The sequence below is a fragment of the Pongo abelii genome, chromosome 6, assembly GCF_028885655.2.
Source record: "Pongo abelii isolate AG06213 chromosome 6, NHGRI_mPonAbe1-v2.0_pri, whole genome shotgun sequence".
NCBI classification, from domain to species: Eukaryota; Metazoa; Chordata; class Mammalia; order Primates; family Hominidae; genus Pongo; species Pongo abelii.
The window spans coordinates 4,618,605-4,643,516 of NC_071991.2; the positions used below are offsets into that span (position 1 = coordinate 4,618,605).

A 24,912-nucleotide genomic window follows, 5' to 3' on the forward strand; every position below is an offset into this window, starting at 1 on the left:
ATCTAAAATTTTTTTAAGCGCTCTGCAAACCTCAAGTAACTAGAGAGCGTGAGGCTTGTCACGGCTGCTTCTATTACATGCTGGTAATTCCCCTTGTTAGCTTCTACTGGGAACAAGGTTGTCTGCACATTCGTGACTTATTCCTGCGTAAGAGCAGGATACTGAAAGGTGGAGAAGGTGGAGGACAGAGAAGAGAAAGGGAGTGTATTAGTCAGGAATCACCAGAGAAACAGAACCGACAGGCTACACACACACACACACACACACACACAGAGATTCATTTTGAGAAATTGGCTCATGTGATTATGGGAGTTGACAAATACAAAATCCGCAGGGCAGGCCAGCAGGGTTGAGTCCTAGGGAAGAGTTGATGCTGCAGCTCAAGTTCAAAGTCCAGAAACTTAGGCTATGCTGCAGTCTGAAGGCAGAATTCCTTCTTCCTTGAGGGAATAGCCACAGGAAACTAATACAGCATTGGACTGCAGGCAGAGAGGGAATATTCTAGAAGATAGATCCTCGGTGTTCATCAAAAGGTTCAACACTAGGTGATGCAACTATAGAAATGCCAAGAAGGGGCAGGGTAGGGTCCCCATCTTGGAGAAACTCAGAGCTCAAACAGGATCTGTGGCTTTGAGCAGGGGTTCACAGCACAGGAACACCCACTCCTGAAGGTGGTGAAGTATGTCCAAGGAGACCCTGTTAAAAGGCTCTGTTGATCCCAGGCCCTGAGCAGGTGACTTCTAGTTCATTGCAGTCAGGAATTGGACTTCTATTTATCATTTTGTCTTACGGGCATAGTAGCCATGCCTGGCACACAGTAGGTTATCAGTAAATGTTTGTTAAATGAATAAGTTTAACTGCCCCTGTTCTGCAAATTGAAGATGGAATTGACCCCGGGAGAGTTATTCTCAGCTTAAAGACTCTCCTCGTGGGTCAGACTCCCACCTCCAGCTAAGAAGCTTTTTTGATTCTTATGACGTCACCTTGATGGCTTGAAATCAACCATGGTGGGAATGTTTACACCATGGGAATTAGCAGATGCTACAAATCAGGCTATTTCCCCAACAAGCCAGTTGTTAAGCACTTTCCAGGATACCACTGTAGGATTGTCACTGCCTGCATCCCCCAGCCTAAGGATTGCTGTCACAGTAACTGCCATGAGATGCAGAAGGATGTTCAGCAAGAAATATGGGGAAAGCAAGTTGTGTATCATCTTTGGCATTGGTCTTTCATCCTGAGCCCTGGTAACATATTTTAGGTTTTTTACAAAGAGTTTTAACAGCTCAAGATACTGAAGGCAGCCACCAAGCCTGGGGCTGACACAGCCTCCTCAAGCCACCAAATTTTAGGCAGTCATAATTTCCCCATCAGGTGGAAAGCAAACATTCCACCTATGAACTCATTAAACAGGGAGATTACAGCATTTCCCACAGCGTGAACTGGGGAACCTTGCCTCAGTGTCATCTGGAACACTGCTTAAAATGAGGATTAGTGCTTGAACTCAGGAGTTCAAGGCTGCAGTGAGCTGTGTTCGCACCACTGCACTCCAGTATGGGTGACAGAGCAAGACACTGTCTCAAGAATAAATAAAATAAAATGCAGATTAGACCTCCAGAAATCCAGTCTCCAAGCCAGCTGAACCACCACATGCATGCTCCCCCGGCTTGAGAACTAGCTTAATGAGTCCACCCCCAGGAAAGCTGCACCAGTTTGCCACAGACTCCCACCACCTAGGCCACTGAGGCACTTCCAAACATCACTAAGTGGATTCCAACTGAAGAAACTGCCCAGAGACTATACTACTGTGTCCACCAGGAACCACAGCCAACATACCCTACACAACTGACTCTCTACAGGACCCATCTACAAGAATAAGTCTTTCCCTATGGAAGCTACTCCATAAAATTGAAAGAGGCAACTGTTTCACCAGATATGCACATATCAACATAGGGACATAGAAACATGAAAAAGCAAGCTAATGTAACACCTCTTAAGGAGCATGATAATTCTCTGTAACACACACCAGAGAAAAGAAAGTGTATGAAATGCCAGAAAAGGAATTCAAAATAATGATCTTAAGGAAACTGTGAAATACAAGAGAATGTAGATAGACAATTCAACAGACTCAGGAAAACAACTAATTATCTAAATGAGAAATTCAACAAAGGGATACATATCATAAAAAAGAATCGAACAGAAACCTGGAGCTACAGAATTCAATGAAAAATAAAAAATACAAGAAAGAGCTTCAACAACAGACTAGATGAAGCAGAAGAAAGAATTTCTGAACTTGAAGCTAGGTCTTTTTAAAAAAAAAAAAAACAGGCAGAACAAAAAGAATTCAAAAAATAAAGAAAGCCTACAGGACTTATAGGACACCATAAAGTGAACAAATATTTGCATTATGGGAGTTCAGAAGAAGAGATGAGAAAAGACATATGATATTTAATAAAATAATAGGGGAAAACTTTCCAAGTCTTGGGAGAGATACAAACATCCAGAAGCTCAAAGGTCCCCAAATAGATTTAACCCTAAAGGATCCTTTTTAAGGAACATTATAGTCAAATTGTCAAAAAGTTGGAAACAATGAGTTGAGGAATCTCAGGAGAAATGTCAGGAACCAAAAATCTTGCAGAATGCAGTGTCAGCTGCAGGCAAGAAAAGAGAGGTCTTCCACCCAAATGTCAGCTCTGGTTCACAGGAACCTTGGGAAATGTTTTGTGAGATGAAGGAACATATCCATACTTCTAGATCTCTTGCCCTTTCATCACAACCTCTGTAGCAGGGAGGGGACTTCTCCTGCAGGGCATCCTAATGAAGTGGTTATAAAATGCATGGCCAAAAGAGCCTGTATTAGTCAGGGTTCACTGGAGAAACAGGACTGATCAGATGTATGTAGAGAAAGAGATTTATTATAAGGAATTGGCTCATGTGATTATGGAAGCTAGTAAGTCCCAATATTTACATGATGAGTCAACAAGCTGGAGATTCTGGAGAGCTGATGTTGTGGTTTCAGTTCGGGTCTGAAGGTCTGGGAACCAGGACAACTGATGATGTAATTTCTCTCTGAAGGCTGGCAGACTCAAAACCCTGGAAGAGCTGATATTTCAAGTCCAGGGACAGGGGGAAAGCCCATATCCCAGCTCCAAGGCAGTCAGGCAGGAAGAAATTCCTCTTACTCAGGGAAAAGTCAGCTTTTTTTGTTCTATCTCGGCCTTTGACGGATTGGATGAGGCCCACCCACATTTGGGAGCACAATCTGCTTTACTTAGTCCACATATTCAAATGTTAATCTCATCCACAAACACACTCACAGACACACCTAGACTGGGCATCCCATGGCCCAGTCAATGTGACACATGAAATTGACTATTGCAGAGCCCACAGTACCATTGGAACAGCCCTGTTGAGAAATTCTAACTCCTTATGTTACTTGTGTAGCCCTCTACAGTGTGCAGAGCACTTTGCATGTGCTTTATGTCATATCCAGGTCTTAGTTTCCCCACAGCACTCTGCCCATATTTTCTTTTTTTTTTTTTTTTTTTTACTTTATGTTCTGGGATACATGAGTAGAATGTATAGGTTTGTTACATATGTATACGTGTGCCATGATGCTTTGCTGCACCTATTAACCTGTCACGGAGGTTTTAAGCCCGGCATAGATTCACTATTTGTCCTGATGCTCTCCCTCCCCTCACCACCCCTCAACAGGCCCCAGTGTGTGTTGTTCCCCTCCCTGTGTCCATGTGTTCTCGTTGTTCAACTCCCACTTTGAGTGAGAACATGCAGTGTTTGGTTTTCTGTTCCTATGTTAGTTTCCTGAGGATGATGGGTTCCAGCTTTATCCATGTCCCTGCAAAGGACATGATCTCCTTCCCTTTTGTGGCGACATAGTATTCCATGATGTATATGTACCATGTTTTCTTTATCCAGTCTATCATTGATGGGCATTTAGGTTGGTTCCATGTCTTTGCTATTGTGAATAGTGCTGTAATAAACATACATGTGAATGTATCTTTATAATAGAATGATTTATATTCCTTTGGGTATATACTTAGTAAGGGAATTGCTGGATCAAGTGGTTTTTCTGGTTCTAGATCCTTGAGGAATTGCCACACTGTCTTACACAGTGGTTGAACTAATTTACGTTCCCACCAACTATGTAAAAGCATTCCTATTTCACCACAGCCTCACCAGCATCTGTTGTTTCTTGACTTTTCAATAATCCCCATTCTGACTGGTGTGAGATGGTATCTCATTGTTGTTTTGAGTTGCATTTCTCTAATGATCAGTGATGTTGAGTTTTTTGTCATGTGTTTGTTGGCCACATAAATGTCTTCTTTTGAGAAGTGTCTGTTCATCATGTCCTTTGCTCACTTGTAGATGGAGTTGTTAGTTTGTTTGTTTGTTTGTTTGTTTTTTTCATGTAAATTTGTTTAAGTTCCTTGTAAATTCTGGATACTGGACCTTTGTCAGATGGGTAGATTGCAAAAATTTTCTCCAATTCTGTAGGTTGCCTGTTCACTCTGATAATAGTTTATTTTGCTGTGAAGAAACTCTTTAGTTTAATTAGATCCCATTTGTCAATTTTAGCTTCTGTTGCCATTGCTTTTGGCAATTTCATCATAAAATCTTTGCCCATGTCTATGTCCTGAATGGTATTGCCTAGGTTTTCTTCTAAGGTTCTTATGGTTTTGGGTTTTACATTTAAGTCTTTAATCCATCTTGAGTTAATTTTTGTATAAGGTGTAAGGAAGGGGGTCCAGTTTCAGTTTTCTGCATTTCTGCATATGGTTAGCCAGTTTTCCCAGCACCATTTGTTAAATAGAAAATCCTTTCCCCATTGCTTCTTTTTGTCAGATTTGTCAAAGATCAGTTGGTTGTAGATGTGTGGTCTTATTTCTGAGGTCTCTGTTCTGTTCCGTTGGTCTATACATCTATTTTGGTACCAGTACCATGCGATTTTGGTTACTGTAGCCCTGTAGTATAGTTTGAAGTCAGGTATCATGATGCCTTCAGCTTTGTTCTTTTTGCTTAGGATTGTCTTGACTATGTGGGCTCTTTTTTGGTTCTATATGAATTTTAAAGTAGTTTTTTCTAATTCTGTGAAGAATGTTAATGGTAGTTTGCTGGGAATAGCATTCAATCTATAAATTACTTTGGGCAATATAGCCATTTTCACAATATTGGTTCTTCCTATCCATGAGGATGGAATGTTTTTGCATTTCTTTGTGTCCTCTCTTATTTCCTTGAGCAGTGGTTTGTAGTTCTCCTTGAAGAGGTCCTTCACATCCCTTGTTAGCTGTATTCCTAGGTATTTTATTCTTTCTGTAGCAATTGTGAATGGGAGTTCAATCATGATTTGGCTCTCTGCTTGTCTATTGTTGGTGTATAGGAATGCTTGTGATTTTTACACATTGATTTTGTATTCTGAGACTTTCCTGAAGTTGGTTATCAGGTTAAGGAGTTTTGGGGGCTGAGACAATGGGGCTTTCTAAGGATAGGATCATGTCATCTGCAAACAGAGACAATTTGGCTTCCTCTCTTCCTATTTGAATATGCTTCATTTCTTTCTCCTGCCCGATTGCCCTGGCCAGAACTTCCAATGCCATGTTGAATAGGAGTGGTGAGAGAGGACATCCTTGTCTTGTGCCGGTTTTCAAAGGGAATGCTTCCAGCTTTTGCCTATTCAGTATGATATTGGCTGTGGGTTTGTTGTAAATAGCTCTTATTATTTTGAGATTATGTCCCATCAATACCTAGTTTGTTGAGGGTTTTTAACATGAAGTGATGCTGAATTTTATGGAAGGCCTTTTCTGTGTCTATTGAGATAATCGTGTGCTTTTTGTCATTGGTTCTGTTTATATGCTGGATTACGTTTATTGATTTGCATATGTTGAACCAGCCTTGCATCCCAGGAATGAAGCCGACTTGATCGTGGTGGGTAAGCTTTTTGATGTGCTGCTGGATTCGGTTTGCCAGTATTCTATTGAGGATTTTCGTATCGATGTTCATCAGGAATATTGGCCTGAAGTTTTCTTTTTTTGTTATGTCTCTGCCCAGGTTTTGGCATCAGGATGATGCTGGCCTCATAAAATGAGCACTCTGCCCACATTTTCTTTCTTTCTCTCTTTTGTGCAGTTGGTGGGCCACCATGCACACACCCGCTGTCTGGCATCTTCTTCTGTTTCCTTTAACAACACAGCTTGGCAGGTGTCCTCTGATCAGCCACATAAAGCAACCTCCTTTGTTAAAGAATTTGGTCCGTGGGACATTTTGAATCCCTCTGAGCCAGGTGGAAATACAGCCTCTGGCATGACTGGAGCGGTGAGGGAGTATTACAATTATTTATACCATGTTCTCCTTTCCCCTGATATTATAATAATAACTGACACTTAATGCCTGCTCATCCCAGCTGGTTTGCATATGTTACCTCCAATGTTTACAAGATCCCTGCAAGGGAAGGAACATCATTTGCATTTTACTGAAGAAGAAACTGAAGTTCAGAGGGCTGAATCATTGGCTATGAGCCTCAGGTCTGTCCAACGTCCGTCCTCTCTCGACTGTTTCCTCCCTAACATGGGGATCAGAACCAATCGCAGTGCCTGCCATGTTGCCAGCCCCTCTGGGGAGAAATTGTCCTCTCTGAAGCCCCTGCTGAAGTGAGCCCTCTTCAGACCACAGGACCCAGCCACTCTGGCACCCGCTGACCCACCAGGGGGCCACCCAAGCCACAGCAGCATGAAATAGACTTCTAGTCTCCAGAGCCTGAGTGTGAAATAATGGAGAAATTGCCCACATAAAATCAGGGTGGGATCAGAAGCCAGGAGGTGGAGTTGGAGCCTCAATAAGCACAGTTGGGAAGAAGCAGAAGCCGCAAAGTAGTTGAGCTGCTAAGTAGAAAAAAAGGTCAGCTGAGAGGAGGTCAGAATAAATCTGGAGCAGAGGCATGGAGCATGTGTAATGAACCAGGAAGCTGCCCTGGGGGTTGGGATGTGGCCAGGCCAGGATTTGGAGCCTGCGGAGCTTCCACGGAGCCACTGCATGGCCTCACCCTTTTTTCTTTGAAACAGGGCCTCACTCTGTCACCAAGGCTGGAGTGCAGTGATGCAATCATAGTTCACCTCAGTCTCAAACTCCTGGGCTCAAACAATCCTCCCACCTCAGCCTCCCAAGTAGCTGGGACCACAGGTGTGTGAAAAAAATTTGGCTAATTTTTTCATATTTTGTAGAGATGGGGTCTCACTCTCTTGCCCTGGTTGGTCTCAAACTCCTGGCCTCAAGTGATCCTCCTGCCTCAGTCACCCCTTCTTAAAAACAGAGTAATTTTGTGCTTTTGTTTAAATAACACATCCAGAAGAGGTGAGCCCATGGAGGCAGAAAGCAGATGGCACTGCCAGCAGTGGAGAGAGGGGAAATGGGGAGACAGTGCTGTGGGCACGGGCTTTCCTTTTGGGGTGATGAAAACATATTGGAACTAGACAGAGGTGGCGGTGGCACAGCATTGTGAGACATTGTTCCACTGAACGGTTCAGCTTAAAATGACTAACTTTATGTTACGTGAATTTAACCTTAATAACAACAACCACAATGATAATAATAATTTTAAAACAGAACAACAACCTCCCCCAACAGATGAAAAGTTTCCAGCTCTGCCAGGCCTATACAGGGAGTCCTTGCACCGAGCTACTCCTGTGGTACCCCAGGCTCCAAGGAACAAAGTTTGAGAACCACGCATTAAATCACTACAGCTCATCAAGCTTCCTTATATAGTACTTTCCAGTATCATTTGCCTATAAAATGTGCATGAAAGTCTGAAGAGATTTCTCAGGCTCTTCGAACGTATTCAAAGATCATTTTAGAAGTGAAAATAGCCTTAAAGATAACTTTTGGAGAATTTCAATTTACTTGTGAGTTAATGGCAGCTGGGATATCGTAAAAGAGCATGTTGGTCAAAGGACCTGAGTATGAACTCTAACTCCATGTAGAAGAAACAGCTTCTCAGAGCCTCTGTTAGCCGTATTTTCTACGCAATGGCAATAAGACTGCCTTAACAGCCATATGAAAACCAAATGAGATAGGATGCCGGGGCAGTGGCTCACATCTGTAATCCACGCACTTTGGAAGGCAGAGCAGGGAGGATCGTTTGAGTCCAGGAGTTCGAGACACACCTGGGCAACATAACGAGACCCCATCTCTACAAAAATTAAAAAATTAGCTGGGCATGGTGGTGTGTGCCTGTAGCCCCAGCTACTCAGAAAGGTGAGGTGGGAGGATCATTTGAGCCCGGGAGGTTGAGGTTGCAGTGAGTTGCATGCCACCGCACTTCAGCCTGGGGGACAGAGTGAGACTATCAAAAAAAAAAAAAAGAACTAAGTGAGATAGGAATTGGAAACAAGCCCAAGGACACAAAGAATGCACACGAAGCTGGGCGTGGCGGCTCACGCCTATAATCCCAGCACTTTGGGAGGCCGAGGCGGGCGGATCACCTGAGGTCAGGAGTTTGAGACCAGCCTGGCCAACATGGTGAAACTCCATCTCTACTAAAACTACAAAAATTTGCTGGGGGTGTGGCATGCACCAGATGTGGCATGCACTTGTAATCCCAGCTACTCAGGAGGCTGAAGCAAGAGAATCGCTTGAACCCAGGAGGCAGAGGTTGCAATAAGCTGAGACCACGCCATTGCACTCCCAGCCTGGGTGACAAAAGCGAAACTCTGTCTCAAAAAAAAAAGAATGCACATGAAATTTTTCCTTTACAAGAAAAAAAAAGGACAATTCATGCAATAGGTACAGCTATAAAAAAATAAAAAGCTGATGTTGAGGAAGAGCATTTATCCATGTGAAAAGATTCATAAAATATTGCAGAGTGAAAGAAAAAGCAGACTTCAAAATACCCTGCTGAATGCACCATTAATTTTGTAAATATGTATGTCTTGTCATCTTACACAAATATATAATTTTATAATTGGATAGAATTTGGTAATTATTCATCAATTTGCAGTATGTATAATTTATGTGTGTATGTGTGGGTGTATACATACATTTAAAACCATAAGATTATTTTCCAAATATTAGGAGTGGTTATTCCTGGGTAGCAAGATGTAAGAGAGATGTTGAATTTTTGTGTTTTCTCTGGGTTTTTTTTTTTTTTCAAACTGTTTGCATCAAGTATGAATTGTTTATAATAGAAGGTGAAGGAGAATTACCCAGTGGGTACACCTGCCTTTGTCTCAGACGATTGGCAGTATTCCTGAATCTGTGCAACCTACTTTATAGTTTAGCACTTTGAATTGTATATAAACTGAACCATCTGGAAAGTGTTTTTGTATTAGATTATTCAGCTGTGAAAACTGGCTAAAGTAAAACAGACATATCTTAACACGTGTACATACAAGAAAGGTTATGCTGTCAGAGTCCGATCTGGAGAAATTTGCTTTGTTTGGTTTTTTGGTTTGGCTTAGTTTAGCTGAACCTGGGTTTTTTTGTCTGGTCTTTTTTTTTTTTTTTTTTTTAAGAGATGAGGTCTCGATCTGTTGCTCAGGCTGGAGTGCAGTGGCACAATCATAGCTCACTGCAGCGTCAACCTCCCGGGCTCAAGAGATTCTCCCACCTCAGCCTCCCAATTAGCTGGGACTACAAGCACACGCCACCCTACCCGGTTAATTTTCCTATTTGTTTTTAAAGATGGGACCTCACTTTGTTGCCCAGGCTGTACAAGGCATGTTTAGACAATGATTTCAAGGACTTTTTCTGTAGAGGGAAGGTGAGAAATAGGTTGGTAGTTGGGAAAGAAAGTGAAGTCCAAAGAGGGTATTTTCCCTTCTATTTTAAAAGTAATTAAAGACACACTTTTGTCATGGGTGTATTTTGAATGTTTTAAATTTTTGTGGGTACAAAGTAGTTGTATATATTTATGGCATAGTGTATGTATTTATGGAGTAGTTGTGGGTGTATTTTGGAGACACTTCTGGATGTAATAAGATTCTGTTACTGATAATTCATTTTCTCTCTTCCTGCGCTCCTCATTAATATGTCCCAGGATGTTATGGGTTAAATCACCTCCTTCCAAAAATTCATAGGTTTAAGTCCTAACCCCCAGGACCTGAGAAAAGGACCATATTTGGAAACAGGGTCCTTGCAGATCTAATTAGCAAGGTGAGGTCACACTGGAGGAGGGTGAGCTCTAAATCAATATGACTGATGACCTTATAAAGAGGGAAGATGCTAGGCACAGTGGCTCATGCCTGTAATCCCAGCACTTTGGGAAGGCAAGGAGGGAGAATTGCTTGAGCCTGGAAGTTCGAGACCAGCCTGGGCAACATAGCCAGACCCAGTCTCTACAAAAAATAAAAATTAACCTGGCAAGGTGGCACATGCCTGTAGTCCCAACTACTCAGGAAGCTGAAGTGAGAGGGTCGCTTGAGCCCAGGAGTTCAGGGTTGCAGTGTGCTGCAATCACGCCACTGCACTCCAGCACAAGTAACAGAGCAAGACCCTATCTCTTTAAAACATTTAAATTAGAAAAAAATGGCTGGGCGCGGTGGCTCATGCCTGTAGTCCCAGCACTTTGGGAGGCCAAGGCGGGCAGATCACTTGAGGCCAGGAGTCCAAACTCCGTCTCTACTAAAAATACAAAAAATTAGCCAGGCGTGGTGGTGCATGCCTGTAATCTCAGCTACTCAGGAGGCTGAGGCAGGAGAATCGCTTGAACCCAGGAGACAGGCTGCAGTGAGCCAAGATCGTGCCATTGCACTCCAGCCTGGGCAACAGAGTGAGACTCCATCTCAAAAAAAAAAAAAAAGTAAAGAAAGAGAGGGAGGGAAGGAAGGAAGGAAGGGAAAAGAAGGAAAAAGAAACAAGAAACAAGACAGTCCCCGGCAAACCAGGACAACTGTTCTCTCTACTTAGAAGGCAAGACCTGTTTAGAGTCCAAATTGAAACATGGATGGACAGAGAATCCCTGCTGCAGCAAGATTGGCTCTGGAAGCCAGAAAGGAGACTGCCCCCAAGAGGCTCTATTTTGAAACTTTTGTGTTAATAACAGAGGAGGGAGCCCTTGAGACACATCTTCTTCCGAAGGCTACCTTTGTCCACTCCCCCCTCTAGCGGAATCTCTTGCTCATTTTCCAGAAAAACCATCCCATTCAACAATGAATGACAGCAAAGGAATAGGCTTGACCTCCACACAAATGTGCCATAATAAAAAGGACATGGAAGAACAGCTTAACTTTCCAACACACGAGAAAACATCCCAGGCAAATGAAGTGCACAGCAGATGAAAGCCGAGACCCAAGATTTCAATGTGAGCTAAAATGAATTAAGAAAATAATTGAATTTTTGAAAGAACAACACAAACATGAAATATAAGAGCTTAGAGATTATGAAAAAGAAATTGACAGTGCTCAGAGAAAAAATTGGAAATCGTTTTAGAAACAAAGGGAAAATTACAGGGAAGACACAGGAGAACAGACAACAAGGAAAGCCTGGCAAGGGGTGTTTCATGAAGAAAGAAGGGCAAACAAAATGAAATAGATGAAGACGAAGTTTTGTTGTTGTTGTTTTTTAGAGGCGGTCTCACTCTGTTGCCCAGGCTGGAGTGTAGTGGTACGATCATAGCTTCCTGCAGCCTCAAGGGTTAAGCCATCCTACAGCCTCAGCCTCCCAAGCAGCTAGGACTACAAGCATGCACCACCATGCCTGGCTAATTGTTTTAATTTTTTGCAGAGATGGGGGTGTCACTGTGTTGCCCAGGCTGGTCTCAAACTCCTGGTTTCAAGCGATCCTCCTGCCTCAGTCTGAAGATTTTTTTTTTTTTCATTTTGTTTTCAGGCAGGGTCTCACTCTGTCACCCAGGCTAGAGTTGCAGTGGTGCAATCTCGGCTCGCTGCAACCTCCACCTCTCAGGTTCAAGTGATCGTCCCACCTCAGCCTCCTGAGTGGCCGGGATTACAGGCATGTGCCACCATGCCCTGCTAAGTTTTTTTTGGTTTTTTTTTTAAGAGATGGGGTCTCACTCTGTTGCCCAGGCTGGAGTGCAGTGGCGTGATCTCAGCTCAAGGCAGCCCCTGCCTCCTAGATTCAGGTTATTCTGCCTCAGCCTCCTGAGTAGCTGGGACTACAGGTGTGTACCATCATAACTGGCTAATTTTTGTATTTCTTTTGTAGAGACAGGGTGTTGTCATGTTGCCGAGGCTGGTCTCCAACTCCTGGGCTCAAGCGATCAGCCCACCTCGGCCTCCCAAAGTGCTGGAATTACAGGCATGGGCCACTGTGCCTGGCTTAAGATTTTTTTTTTAATAGTTGAGAATAAGAGATTTGCAGTTCAGAGAAGTGGTGTAGACTCAACTCTCCCTCTCCTCCTTACAAAATACAACTATAAGTCCTGGACATAAAACAGTAGTCTACAAGTGGACTCTGGAAAGTGGAAAGAGGAAGGCAGACTGCCTAGGGATCTCAGGACTGAAGGAACAAGAGAGTGTCCCCGCATCTCACAATGCCCCACCCAGCAACTGGTGGCAACCCAGACCTTATGTGTCCCCTGACCCCCAACCTAACAGCAGAAGACGGACTAGGTAGACATGTTCCTTCCCTGGATCAAAAGGAAGTCCTGGCCGGGCGCAGAGGCTCACCCCTGTAATCCCAGCACTTTGGGAGGCTGAGGTGGGCAAATCACCTGAGGTCAGGAGTTCAAGACCAGCCTGACCAACACAGTGAAACCCCATCTCTACTAAAAATACAAAAGAAAGAAAAAAAATAGCCAGGCATGGTGGCGGATGCCTGTAATCCCAGCTACTCTGGAGGCTGAGGCAGGAGAATCACTTGAACCTGGGAGGTGGAGATTTCAGTGAGCCAAGGTCATGCCACTGCACTCCAGCCTGGGCAACAGAGTGAGACTCCATCTAAAAAAAAAAAAAAAAAAGAGTTCCTGCCAACAACACCACGTCGCCCTAGCACCAGCAGGGGGATCCCATCTACAACAAACCGCCCAGCCTAGGAAGTGTTCTTTATCCCAGTGGAGGCTCCTTCCTCCCACTTAGGACACCGAATGGTCCAGTCAAGACTGGGAAATTATCACTCGTCCCTGCACACTCTCTTCCCCCACATAAAGATAGCTTGTGTGCCAGTGGCCCCAGCGGGGTTGGGAGCCTGTCAACAACAAAAGACTCAAGCTGGAGGGGTGCCCTTCAACCCCACTGGGCCAGAGAGCTCCTTCACCCATAGAGAGGTGCCAGGTGACCCAACCAGGGAAAGTGCCTTCCACTTCCACATGTAGCACCAGCAGAGATCAATGGGAACTCCCAGAGCACCAGATGAGCCAAGCAGGCCAAAACAGCACAGCGTAGGCTCTGAAAACTAAATTGTCACTGGGCAAGGTAGCCACAAAGTAGGCTAAATCTAAAGAAGTTGACTGTCTGCTAAAATAGAAAATTCAAGGCTGGGTGTGGTAGCTCACGCCTGTAATCCCAGCACTTTGGGAGGCCGAGGCGGGTGGATCACGAGGTCAGGAGTTTGAGACTAGCATGGCCAATATGGTGAAACCCGGTCCCTATTAAAAATGCAAAACAAAAAAAATTAGCCAGGCATGGTGGCGCATGCCTGTAGTCCCAGCTACTCAGGAGGCTGAGGCAGAAGACTCACTTGAACCTGGGAGGCAGAGGTTGCAGTGAGCTGAGATTGCACCACTGCACTCCAGTCTGGGTGACAGAGTGAGACTCTGTCTCAAAAAAAAAAAAGAAATTTCAAATAAAACCCAGTGCTTCTTAATATAACAGCCAAAATTTCCAGGATAAAATTTTTAAATTATTTATCATCCCAAGAACCAGGAAAATCATAACAAGAGTAAGAAAAGATCACCCACAGTTGTCAACGCTAACATGAATTAGATGTTGGAATTGTCTGATTTTAAAGATGCCATCATTAAAATGCTATAACGAGCAGTTACAAATGCCCTTCAAACAAATGAAAAAAAAATGAAACAATTAAGGCCAGGCACAGTGGCTCACGCCTATAATCCAGGCACTTTGGGAGGTCAAGGCAGGCAGATCACGTGAGGTCAGGAGTTCAAGACCAGCCTGGCCAATATGGTGAAACCCCATCTCTTCTAAAAATACAAAAATTAGCTGGGCATGGTGGCACATGCCTGTAGTCCCAACTACCGGGAGGCTGAGGCAAGAGAATCACTTGAACCCAGGAGGTGGAGGTTGGAGTGAGCCAAGATCATGCCACTGCACTCTAGCCTGGGCAACAAAGCAAGACTCTATCACAAAAAAAAAAAAAAAAAAAAATTTAAAAAGAAGTTTTTACACTTCACTTAAAGTGGTAAAACATCGATAGCAATAGACTGTAAGTTACATTGGCATACTGTAATACCCAGAGAATCACTAAGAAACTATACCAAGCAATACACTCAAAGCACTATAAATAAATCAAGATGGAATTCTTTTTTTTTTTTTTTGAGACGGAGTCTCACTCACTCTGTCGCCCAGGCTGGAGTGCGGTGGCACAATCTCGGCTCACTGCAAGCTCCGCCTCCCGAGTTCATGCCATTCTCCTGCCTCAGCCTCCCGAGTAGCTGGGACTACAGGCGCCCGCCACCACGCCCTGCTAATTTTTTGTATTTTTTAGTAGAGACGGGTTTTCACCGTGTTAGCCAGGATGGTCTCGATATCCTGACCTTGTGATCCACCCACCTCGGCCTCCCAAAGTGCTGGGATTACAGGCGTGAGCCACCGCGTCCGGCCAATCAAGATGGAATTCTAAAAATGTTCAAGTAGCCCAAAGGTAGGCAAGAAAAGAGGCACAGAGAAACAAGAAACAGAAGAAACCAATAAAAAACAAATAACAAATTGGCAGACCTAACCCTACCATATTAATAATTACCTTAAATATAAATGGTTTAAGAATGCCAAGTAGAAGATAAAGATTGGCAAAGTGGATTTTTTTTAAAATCACAACCCAGGTCAGGCACGGTGGCTCATGCCTGTAATCCTAGCACTTTGAAAGACTGAGGCAGGCAGATTGCTTGAGCCTAGGAATTTGAGACCACCCTGGCAACACGGCAAATCCTAGCCTCTATGAAAAATAACAAAAAAAAAATAGCTGGGCATGGTGGCATGCACCTGCAGTCCCAGCTACTCAGGAGGCTGAGGTGAGAGGATTGCTTGAGCCCAGGAGGCTACGGTTGCAGTGAACCAAGATTATACCACTGCACTCCAGCCTGGGCAACAGAGCAAGACCCTGTCTCAAAAAAAAAAAAAAAAAATCACAACCCAATGATATGCTGTCAACAAGAAATTTACTCTAAATACAATGACACACAGACATTAAAGGAAAAGGATAAAATCATGCAAATATTAATTTAAAAAGCAGGAGTAGCTACACTAATGTCAGATAAAGTACACTTCAAAACAAAATTACTGAAGACAAAAAGGGCCCTTACATAGTTATTTTTTTAAATCCACCAGGAAAACATAATGATCCTAAATGTGTATGCACCAAACAACAGAGTGTCAAAACACCTGAAGCAAAAGCTGAAAGAACTGAAAGGTAAAATAGATAAATACACAATTATAGTCAGGAACTTCAACACTAACTACACTCTCAACAATTGACAGAACCAAGAGGTAGAAAATCGGCAAGATTGTAGCAGAACTGAACAATACAAGCAACCAATAGAATCTAATAGGTATGTGTAGAACATTCTACGCAACAACAGAATACATGCATTTTTCAAACACAGAGAACCCCCCAAGATAGGCCATATCCTGACCTGTGTCACAGAACAAACCCCAACAAATTTAAGAGCTGAAATGATACCAAGTATGTTCTCCAACCACAATGAGCTTAAACTAGAAATTAGTAATAGGTAACAGGAAAATCTCTGAATGCTTGGAAATTAAATAACATACATCTAAATAATCCATGTGTCAAAGAGAAAGTCGCAAAGGAAATAAAAAATAGAGAGAACTGAATGAAAATGAAAACACAACATAGCAAAATATGTGAGATACTGTTAAAGCAGTCCAGCGAGGGAATTTTTAACACTAAATGCTTCCATTAGAAGAGGAAAAATCTAAAATTAATAATAGACATCCAAAAATGAAATCTCCAGCTCCGGAGGGTTTCACTACAGAATACTACCAAGCATTTAAAGGCAAATTAGCACCAATTTTATACAACATTGTCTGAAAAATAAGGTAGGAAGAAAGACTTCCAAATTCATTGTACACCATCCAGTAGCACCCTCTGGAATTGTGCAGTGCACAGCTTGTGCAACCATATATGAATGTAGACCGTTGTCTACAAAGCCCAACATGATCTGGCGTTGCTTCCAAACTTCAAGTCTACTTTCCTGGTACAATGAGTTAATTCATGTTTCTTCAAGGAGGCTATGTTTTCTCCTACCTCTGTGCCTCTGTGGTAGAGTTATTAGTTCCATTTAACAAATGAGAAAAGTAAGGTTCCAAAAGAGTAAGTAACCTGCCCAAGTCTATATGTCTTGCTGGTCTCTAGGAGTGACCGGTGAGTAACAAACCTGCAATGTTCAAGAGTGAGAATCAGAATATCCGTTTCTCATCTGTGATGAGAATCAAAATGGTCGGATCAGAAATATTTCTTTCTGTCTGTTGTATCTCCTTGAATGAGAGGAAAGATGCTATGGAATTGCATTGAGAAATCATTGACGAAAGAACTGAAATTTCCCAAGGCCAACATGAGCAGCATGTTCTCCCCATTATGCAGATCAGAAGGCAATGGGGCAAGCTCCAAATCTCAACAAGAGGTCTCATTGGGTCAAAGGTCCAGCAGCCATCCTGATGTTTCCATCCCATGATGGAGATACTCTTGCCAGTGGGACCCAGACAGCTCGGCTACCATGACCAAACCATGCACATCCATCTCCATAGAGAAGACCTTGACGCCGGGTGCAGTGGCTCATGCCTGTAATCCTAGCACTTTGAGAGGCCGAGGTGGGTGGATCACCTGAGGTCAGGAGTTCAAGACCAGCCTGGCTAACATGGTAAAACCCCGTTTCTACTAAAAATACAAAAAAATTAGCTGGGCGTGGTGGTGCACACCTGTAATCTCAGCTACTCTGAGGCAGGAGAATTGCTTGAACCCGGGAGGTGGAGGTTACAGTGAGCTGAGATGGTGCCATTGCACTCCAGCCCGGGCAACAAGAGCGAAACTCTGTCTCAAAAAAACAAAACAAAAAAAAAAAATAGAATGTCTTGACATGGAAACAGAAAATACAAAGTCCAGTGGCCAAGATGCCCTTAAGCTTTCAGAGCACTTAAATGAACTGTTCATTGTTGGCCACTATCTTGGGTTGCATTCACCGGAAGCAAACCTGAGATGGAGACTTGTGTGCCAGTGATGCATTAAGGATGTGCTCCCAGAAGAAACCAGAAAAAGAGTGGGGAAGAGCAGACAGGGAAGGGGACAGCCCGGCAAGGGCAGGGGTGAAGCAGTTCTAGTGGCCCAGAAGAAGCCCTCTGCAGAGAGTCACAGGTGCGAGCTATTAAAAGACAAATGACGAGGGTCTGGGGAGGGTGCACCAAATCTGTGAGAGGGACCCCAGGAAACCTGAGCAGAGCACCAACAGCATCCACTGAAGCCTCTGAAACTGCTCTCCCTCCACCTCCTCTGAAGATGTACACTGCCCTTGATCTGGACATATTTATTTAGAGACAACCTGTATCTCTAACATCTTATGAAAGTACCTGAAGAGCAGTGGCAGGAGAATGCAATCCCCAGGAAACATAGAGTCCTAGTCCCAGCTGGCCTGGAGCTGTATCTTTAAAACGAGTGAAACTGTCCATTCTAATCTGTGTTCTATGTGTAGGTATTTGTATATAAAGATGCTCTTCTGTGGCCCACGCCTGCAATCCCAGCACTTTGGGAGGCCGAGGCAGGCGGATCACCTGAGGTCAGGAGTTCAAGACCAGCCTGGCCAACATGGTGAAACCCCATCTCTACTAAAAATACAAAAATTAGCTGGGCACGGTGGTAGGTGCCTGTAATCCCAGCTACTCGGGAGGCTGAGGCAAGAAAATCACTTGACCCAGGAGGCGGAGGTTGTAGTAAGCCAAGATCGCACCATTGCACTCCAGCCTGGGTGACAGAGCAAGACTCTGTCTCAAAAAAAAAAAAAAAAAAAAAAAAAATGCTCTTCTGACATACTTTACCACCAGGTCAAGCTGAAGCTCCCAAGAAGACATGCCATTGCAGGTTGAGAAGCGCTCAGACAGAAGAGGTCAGACACCCTCCAATCCTGCCGTCCTGGAGCAATGTGGTGCCCTGCTGGTGACCTTGATTCTCTCTGCTGCAGCCCATCTCTAGCCCATCAGGATGATACTCTCTCTTGTCAAAAGGAAGTCTCAGCAGGGGACAGTGGCTCACACCTGTAATTCTAGCGCTTTGGGAGGCCGAGATGGGAGGATCACCAGGAGTTCAACACCGACCTGGGCAACACACGAGACCCTCATCTCTACAAATAAATAAAAAATTAGCCAGGCATGGTGGTGCACACCTGTATTCACAGCTACTTGGGAGGCTGAGGCAGGAGGATCGCTTGAGCCCAGGAGTGTGAGGCTGCAGTGAGCCATGATTGCACCACTGCACTCCAGCCTGAGTGACAGCAGGATCCTGTCTTAAAAAATAAAAATAATAAAAATAAATAAAAATTTAAAAAGCAAAAAAAAAAAAGACAATCCCATTGCTCTCATTTTCTAATGCTAATCTTTCAAAGGTCAACACCTCCCCACAGCCCCAAAATATCTACAGCACCTCTACGGGTCAGTGTTGTAGTCTGTGTTATTGAATTATTCTGTAGGTCAGTGTTGTTACTCCACACTGATTATAGTGTTTCTGTGGAGAGGCATTAAAGTAGGAGGCTAGTTCCTGTTAATGTTTCTACTCTATAGCTGCCTGATTCTCAATGAAGTCGTCACCTCCAAATGCTTTCTGACCTTTTTTTTTTTTTGAATGGTTACAGACAAGGTCTTACTCTGTTGCCCAGGCTGGAGTCCAGTGGCACAATCATAGCTTACTGCAGCCTCGACTTCCCAGGCTCAGGCAATCCTCCTGCCTCAGTTTCCTGAGCAGCTGAGACTACAGGCATGCATCATCATGCCTGGCTAATTTTAGCTCTTTTTATTTTGGTTTGGCTCTGGTTTTGGTTTTGAGACAGGGTCTCGCGCTGTCTCCCAGGCTGGAGTGCAGTGGCATAATCCTAGCTCACAGCAGCCTTGATCTCCTGGACTCAAGCAATTCTCCTGCCTCAGCCCTCCAAGTAGCTAGGACTACAGGCGCATACCACCACACCCAGCTAAAGTTTCTTGGTTTTTTTTTTTTTTTTTTTGAGACGGAGTCTCACTCTGTCTCCCAGGCTGGAGTGCAGTGGTGCCATCTCAACTCACTGCAACCTCCGCCTCCCGGGTTCAAGCAGTTCTCTGCCTCAGCCTCCCAAGTAGCTGGGATTACAGGCGCCAGCCACCATGCCTGGCTAACTTTTGTATTTTTAGTAGAGACGGGTTTCACCATCTTGGCCAGGCTGGTCTCAAACTCCTGACCTCATGATCCACCCACCTCAGCCTCCCAAAGTGCTGGGATTACAGGCATGAGCCACCATGCCTGCCCATGTTTCTATTTTTTTGAAGACATGGGGTCTGGCTATGTTACCCAGACTAATCTGGAACCCCTAGACTCAAGCGATCCTCCTGCCTGGGCCTCCCAAAATGCTGGGATTACAAGTGTGAGCCATCACACCTGCCTCCTTTCTGAGCTTTATAGTCAAGAGACCACCATCATCTCCCACCCACATCCCTCCAGCACTCCTTACGCATCCGTTTGTCTTTCTATCTCAGAACACATCTTTACACTGCATTTCGTAGTTCCATTTTCCTAGCAGGTTCAGAGCTAATGCCAGACGCTGTGGAAGGATTGTTTTTTGCCTCTGTAATACTGTGGAAGAAAAAGAGATCTTCCAGATATAGGAGTTCTCCTGACAGCTGAAGAAGTGATGGATGAGCTGGGGTCTCAATTCATCAGAACATCAAAGTAGGAGGCTGGCGCCTGCCACTCACTCTTCTCACCTGAGTCGTTCCAACGTGTAAGATCACGCTCCAATTCGGAAGCAGAAAACACTTGTCAAAGTTGGATGCACAGGTCCATTCATCCAAAGGTGGTATGAAAGGGTGCAGATGGAATGGTGAATTGGGCTATTTGCTCAAGGTGAACTTGAACAGGAAACAAAAGAGGCTGTAGACAGGTGCACATGAAAATCAAAGTCTCATTCTTGCTTTTCTTCACTGTACTTAGGAGGTCTATGGTGGCAAAAAAAAAAAAAAAAAATCCAGGTGGGCACTGCAGATGTGACACTTCACCTTCTTATTACTTGTCGCCTGCAGTTACTCTGACGCACACCCTGAAACACCATTTGCAGTGCCCCTACTCAGTCCCTACCTCTTCCCTGCCTGTGTGAGGGCTAACAGGTAGCTAAGAAAGCCTGGGACTCCGCAGGTCAGAGTTCTCACCCAAGCTCAGGTTCCAGCTCCCTGGGTCCTGGGAACATCACAGTCATTTATAAAACTCAGTGTAATCCCAATCATAATTCCAGCTGGATTTGTTTAAGCAGCTGTACAATTTATTTCAAAATTTACTTGGTGGAATAACAGGTCACAGAAATCTAAGTCCAATTTAAGAAAGAGGGGTAAGCCGGGCAAGGTGGCTCACACCTGTAATCCCAGCATTTTGGGAGGTCAAGGTGGGCAGATCACTTGAGTCCAGGAGTTCGAGACCAGCCTGGGCAACATGGCGAAACCCTGTCTCTCCAAAATATACAAAAATTAACCAGGCATAGTGGCACACGCCTGTTGTCCCACCTACTCTGGAGGCTGAGGTGGGAGAACCACTTGAGCTGGGGATGCAGAGGTTGCAGGGAGTTGAGATTGTGATCACACACTTGTAATGGTTAATACCGAGTGTCAACTTGATTGGATTGAAGGATGCAAAGTATCGATCCTGGGTGTGTCTGTGTGGATGCTGCCAAAGGAGATCAACATTTGAGTCAGTGGGCTGGGAAAGGCAGACCCACCCTCAGTGTGGGTGGGCACGATCTAATCAGCTGCCAGCGTGGCTAGAATATAAAGCAGACAGAAAAAAAAACGTGAAAAGACTAGACTGGCCTAGCCTCCCAGCCAACATCTTTCTCCCATGCTGGATGCTTCCTACCCTTGGACATCGGGCTCTAAGTTCTTCAGTTTTGGGACTCAGACTGGCTTCCTTGCTCCTCAGCCTGCAGATGGCCTATTGTGGGACCTTGTGATCGTGTGAGTTAATACTTAATTAACATATATATATATATATATATCTCCTATTAGTTTCTATTAGTTCTGTCCTTCTAGAGAATCCTGACTAATACACCACTGCACTCTAGCCTGGGTGACAAAGCAAGATCCTGACCTCAGAAAAAAAAAAAAAAAAAGGTTAAAGGGAACTTTCCTTAGCACGCATTAAAGCCATCATAATTTTTTAAAACTCTATTGGTTGTGCTGGGCGTGGTGGCATGCAACTGTAATCCCAGCACTTTGGGAGGCTAACGCAGACAGATCACTTGAGGTCAGGAGTTCGAGACCAGCCTGGCCAACATGGTGAAACCCATCTCCACTAAAAATACAAAAATTAGCCAGACATGGTGGTGGGCGCCTGTAATCCTGGCTACTTGGGAGACTGAGACAGGAGAATCGCTGGAATCCAGGAAGCGGAGGATGCAGTAAGCCGAGATCATGCCACTGCACTCCAGCCTGGGTGAAAAAGTGAGACTCTGTCTCAAAAAAAAAACAACAAAATAACAACCGAAAAACCTCTATTGGTGCAAGATCAAAATAATAGGCCAGTGAAGCAAAATAGAAATCCAGGAGTCATGTGTAGGACCCTATTCTAGCTTAATGCACCATGAAGGGTGCATTAGGCCGTTCTTGTGTTGCTGTAAAGGAATACCTGAGACTGGGTAATTTATAAAGAAAAGAGGTTTAATTGGCTCACAGTTCTGCAGACTGTACAGGAAACATGGTGCCAGCATCTGCTTGGCTACAGGTGAGGCCTCAGGGAGCTTTCAGTCATGGTGGAAGGCAAAGTGGAAGCAGGCATCTCACATGGCGCAAAAACAGGAGCAAGAATGCAGCAAGATGCCACGCGTTTTTAAACAACCAGATCTGGTGAGAACTCACGATCACAAGGACAGCACCAAGCCCTGAGGAATCCGCCCCCATGAGCCCAACACCTCCCACCAAGCGCCACCTCCAGTATTGGGGATTACATCTCAACATGAGATTTGGAGGGGAAAACGTCTGAATTATTCATATATCCAAGAGACCTTCCCACCCATCAATGTGGAGAGGGCCGGCTGTTTAGTAGATGGCATTGGGGGCCAGGCGCAGTGGCTCACACCTGTAATCCCAGCACTTTGGAAGGCCGACGCAGAGGAATCACTTGAGGCCAGGAGTTCGAGACCAGCCCAGCCAGCATGGCGAAACCCTGTCTATACTAAAAATAGAAAAAATTAGCCAGGCATAGTAGCATGCGCCTGTAATCCCAGCTACTCAGGAGGCTGAGGCACAACACTCACTTGAACCTGGGAGGCAGCGGTTGCAGTGAGCCGAGGTTGTGCCACTGCACTCCAGCCTGGGCGGCAGAGCAAGACCCACTCTAAAAAAAACTAAAAGGATGTCATCGAGAAGACCAGTTCTCCCACTGTATCCTGCCTGACGTTACATTCAAAGATAGACTCCAAATCACTCAGTATCTGTTGGAAAAGACAATCAAAACCAAGAGTGGAGGAGACTATCTTTATGAACTGTTTGGGTAAGAGCTTCTTAAACTTTAGAAACATAACCTATAAGAGAAATAAATTGCTGGATTTAACTATATCAAAATTAAATGTCCCTGTTCAATGAAGAATACCACAATTTTTTTTTTTTTTTTTTTGAGCCAAAGTCTTGCTCTGTCGCCCAGGCTGGAGTGCAATGGTGTGATCTTGGCTCACTGCAACCTCTGCTTCCCAGGTTCAAGCAATTCTCCTGCCTCAGCCTCCTGAGTAGCTGGGTCTACAGGCATGCGCCACCACCACCAGCTAATTTTTGTATTTTTAGTAAAGACAAGGTTTCCCCATGTTGACCAGGCTGGTCTTGAACTCCTGATCTCAAGTGATCTGCCCACCTCAGCCTCCCAAAGTGCTGGGATTACAGGCATGAGCCACCATGCCTGGCCTACCACAGACAATATTAATAGACAGGTGACAGAATGGGAGTAGTTATTTGCATAAAATGGACGAGAGATTGGGACCTCGAACATTCAAGGAACTCCCAGAAATCAATAAAACAAAAAGAGGCCAGGCACAATGGGTAGCCAGGGCACAGAGCAGAGCCCATCCCAGGACTGACCCTGGACTGGGCGTGGTGGCTCAGGCATGTAATCCCAGCACTTTGGGAGGCCGAGGCAAGAGGCTCACTTGAGGCCGGGAGGTCGAGACCAGCCTGGACAGCATAGCAAGGCCCCATCTCTACAAAAAGAGATTAAAAATAAATTTAAATAGGAAAAAGAGAAGAACCCCAAATAGGAAAATGAGCAGAAGACATGAACAGATGATAGATGGAAGAAGAAACCCCCAGGTTAACAAGCATATAGAGAGGCCCAAATTCATCCATAAGCAGATAAATGAACATTAATCAGTAAAATGTTATCACTCTGGACCTAATAGGCTGGCAAAAATTGGCACATTGAATGATGCCAAGGGTGGGCAGAAGGGGGTCCTCAGGCACCCCAGGTGGGAGTAGCTGTTCTGAAGAATAACACAGCACTGCTTAGCTACACTAAAGAAAGGTGCTTATATGGTTTGGATTTATGTCCCAGCCCAAATCTCAGGTCAAATTTTTTTCCTTTTTTTTTTTTTTTTTTTTTTTTTTTTTGAGATAGAGTCTTGCTCTTTTGCCCAGGATGGACTGCAGTGGCATGATCTTGGCTCACTGCAACCTCTGCCTCCTGGGTTTAAGCAATTCTCTGCCTCAGCCTCCTGAGTACCTGAGATTACAGGCATGTGCCACCATGCCCAGCTGATTTTTGTATTTTTAGTAGATACAGGGTTTCACTGCCTTGGCCAGGCTGGTCTTGAACTCCTGACCTTGTGATCCACCTGCCTCAGCCTCCCAAAGTGCTGGGATTACAGGCACGAGCCACCAGGTGCTGCCTCTCAGTACAAATTCTAATCCATAATGTTGGAGGGGGGGCCTGATGGGAGGTGATTGGATCACGAAGGCAGATTTCCCCCTTGCTGTTCTCGTGAGAGTGAATGAATTCTCAGGAGACCTGGTTGTTTATAAGTGTGTGGCCCCTCCCCCTTCTCTGTCTTCCTCCTGCTCCAGGCATGTGAGACGTGCCTGCCTCCCCTTCACCTTCCAGCATGACTGTGAGTTTCTTGAGGCCTCCTCCGCCATGCTTCCTGTACAGCCTGTGGAACCGTGAGCCAATTAAACCTCTTTTCTGTATAAATTACCCAGCCTCAGATAGTTCTTTATAGCAATGCGAGACTGCATGAATACAGGCACCCTACAGTCTTGCAACTTCACTCCTGGATCTGTTTCCCAAGGAATTCACACACAGATCCAGAAGGGCCCACATTCAAGATCTTTCATGGCAGTGTTTTTTGGTGGTGGGGAGTTGGGCACAATCTGTGAATCCATCCCTGTGGGGTGGACAGGTAAGATGCCAGGGTGCCCGCCGTGGAATAGCACACAGCAGTTAGAAGCCACTGGAGCTGTGTACACATAGCAGCGGAGATAGAGCTTGAAAGTATAGTCTATAAGACTAAGCTATTTTGGGGTAGCCAAAGTTATATATTTTATTTATTATTAT

General features: G+C 44.6%; 1 long non-coding RNA gene across 1 annotated transcript in view; it reads left to right on the forward strand.

The window, feature by feature from the left end:
* LOC129053684 (uncharacterized) overlaps positions 1 to 24,526 on the forward strand; it is a 42,311-nt gene extending 17,785 nt beyond the window's left edge. Inside the window, exon 3 of the long non-coding RNA XR_008518461.1 lies at positions 24,423 to 24,526. This is a non-coding gene — a long non-coding RNA (uncharacterized LOC129053684). The remainder of the gene's footprint in view (positions 1 to 24,422) is intronic.
* Positions 24,527 to 24,912: the final 386 nt, after the last annotated feature.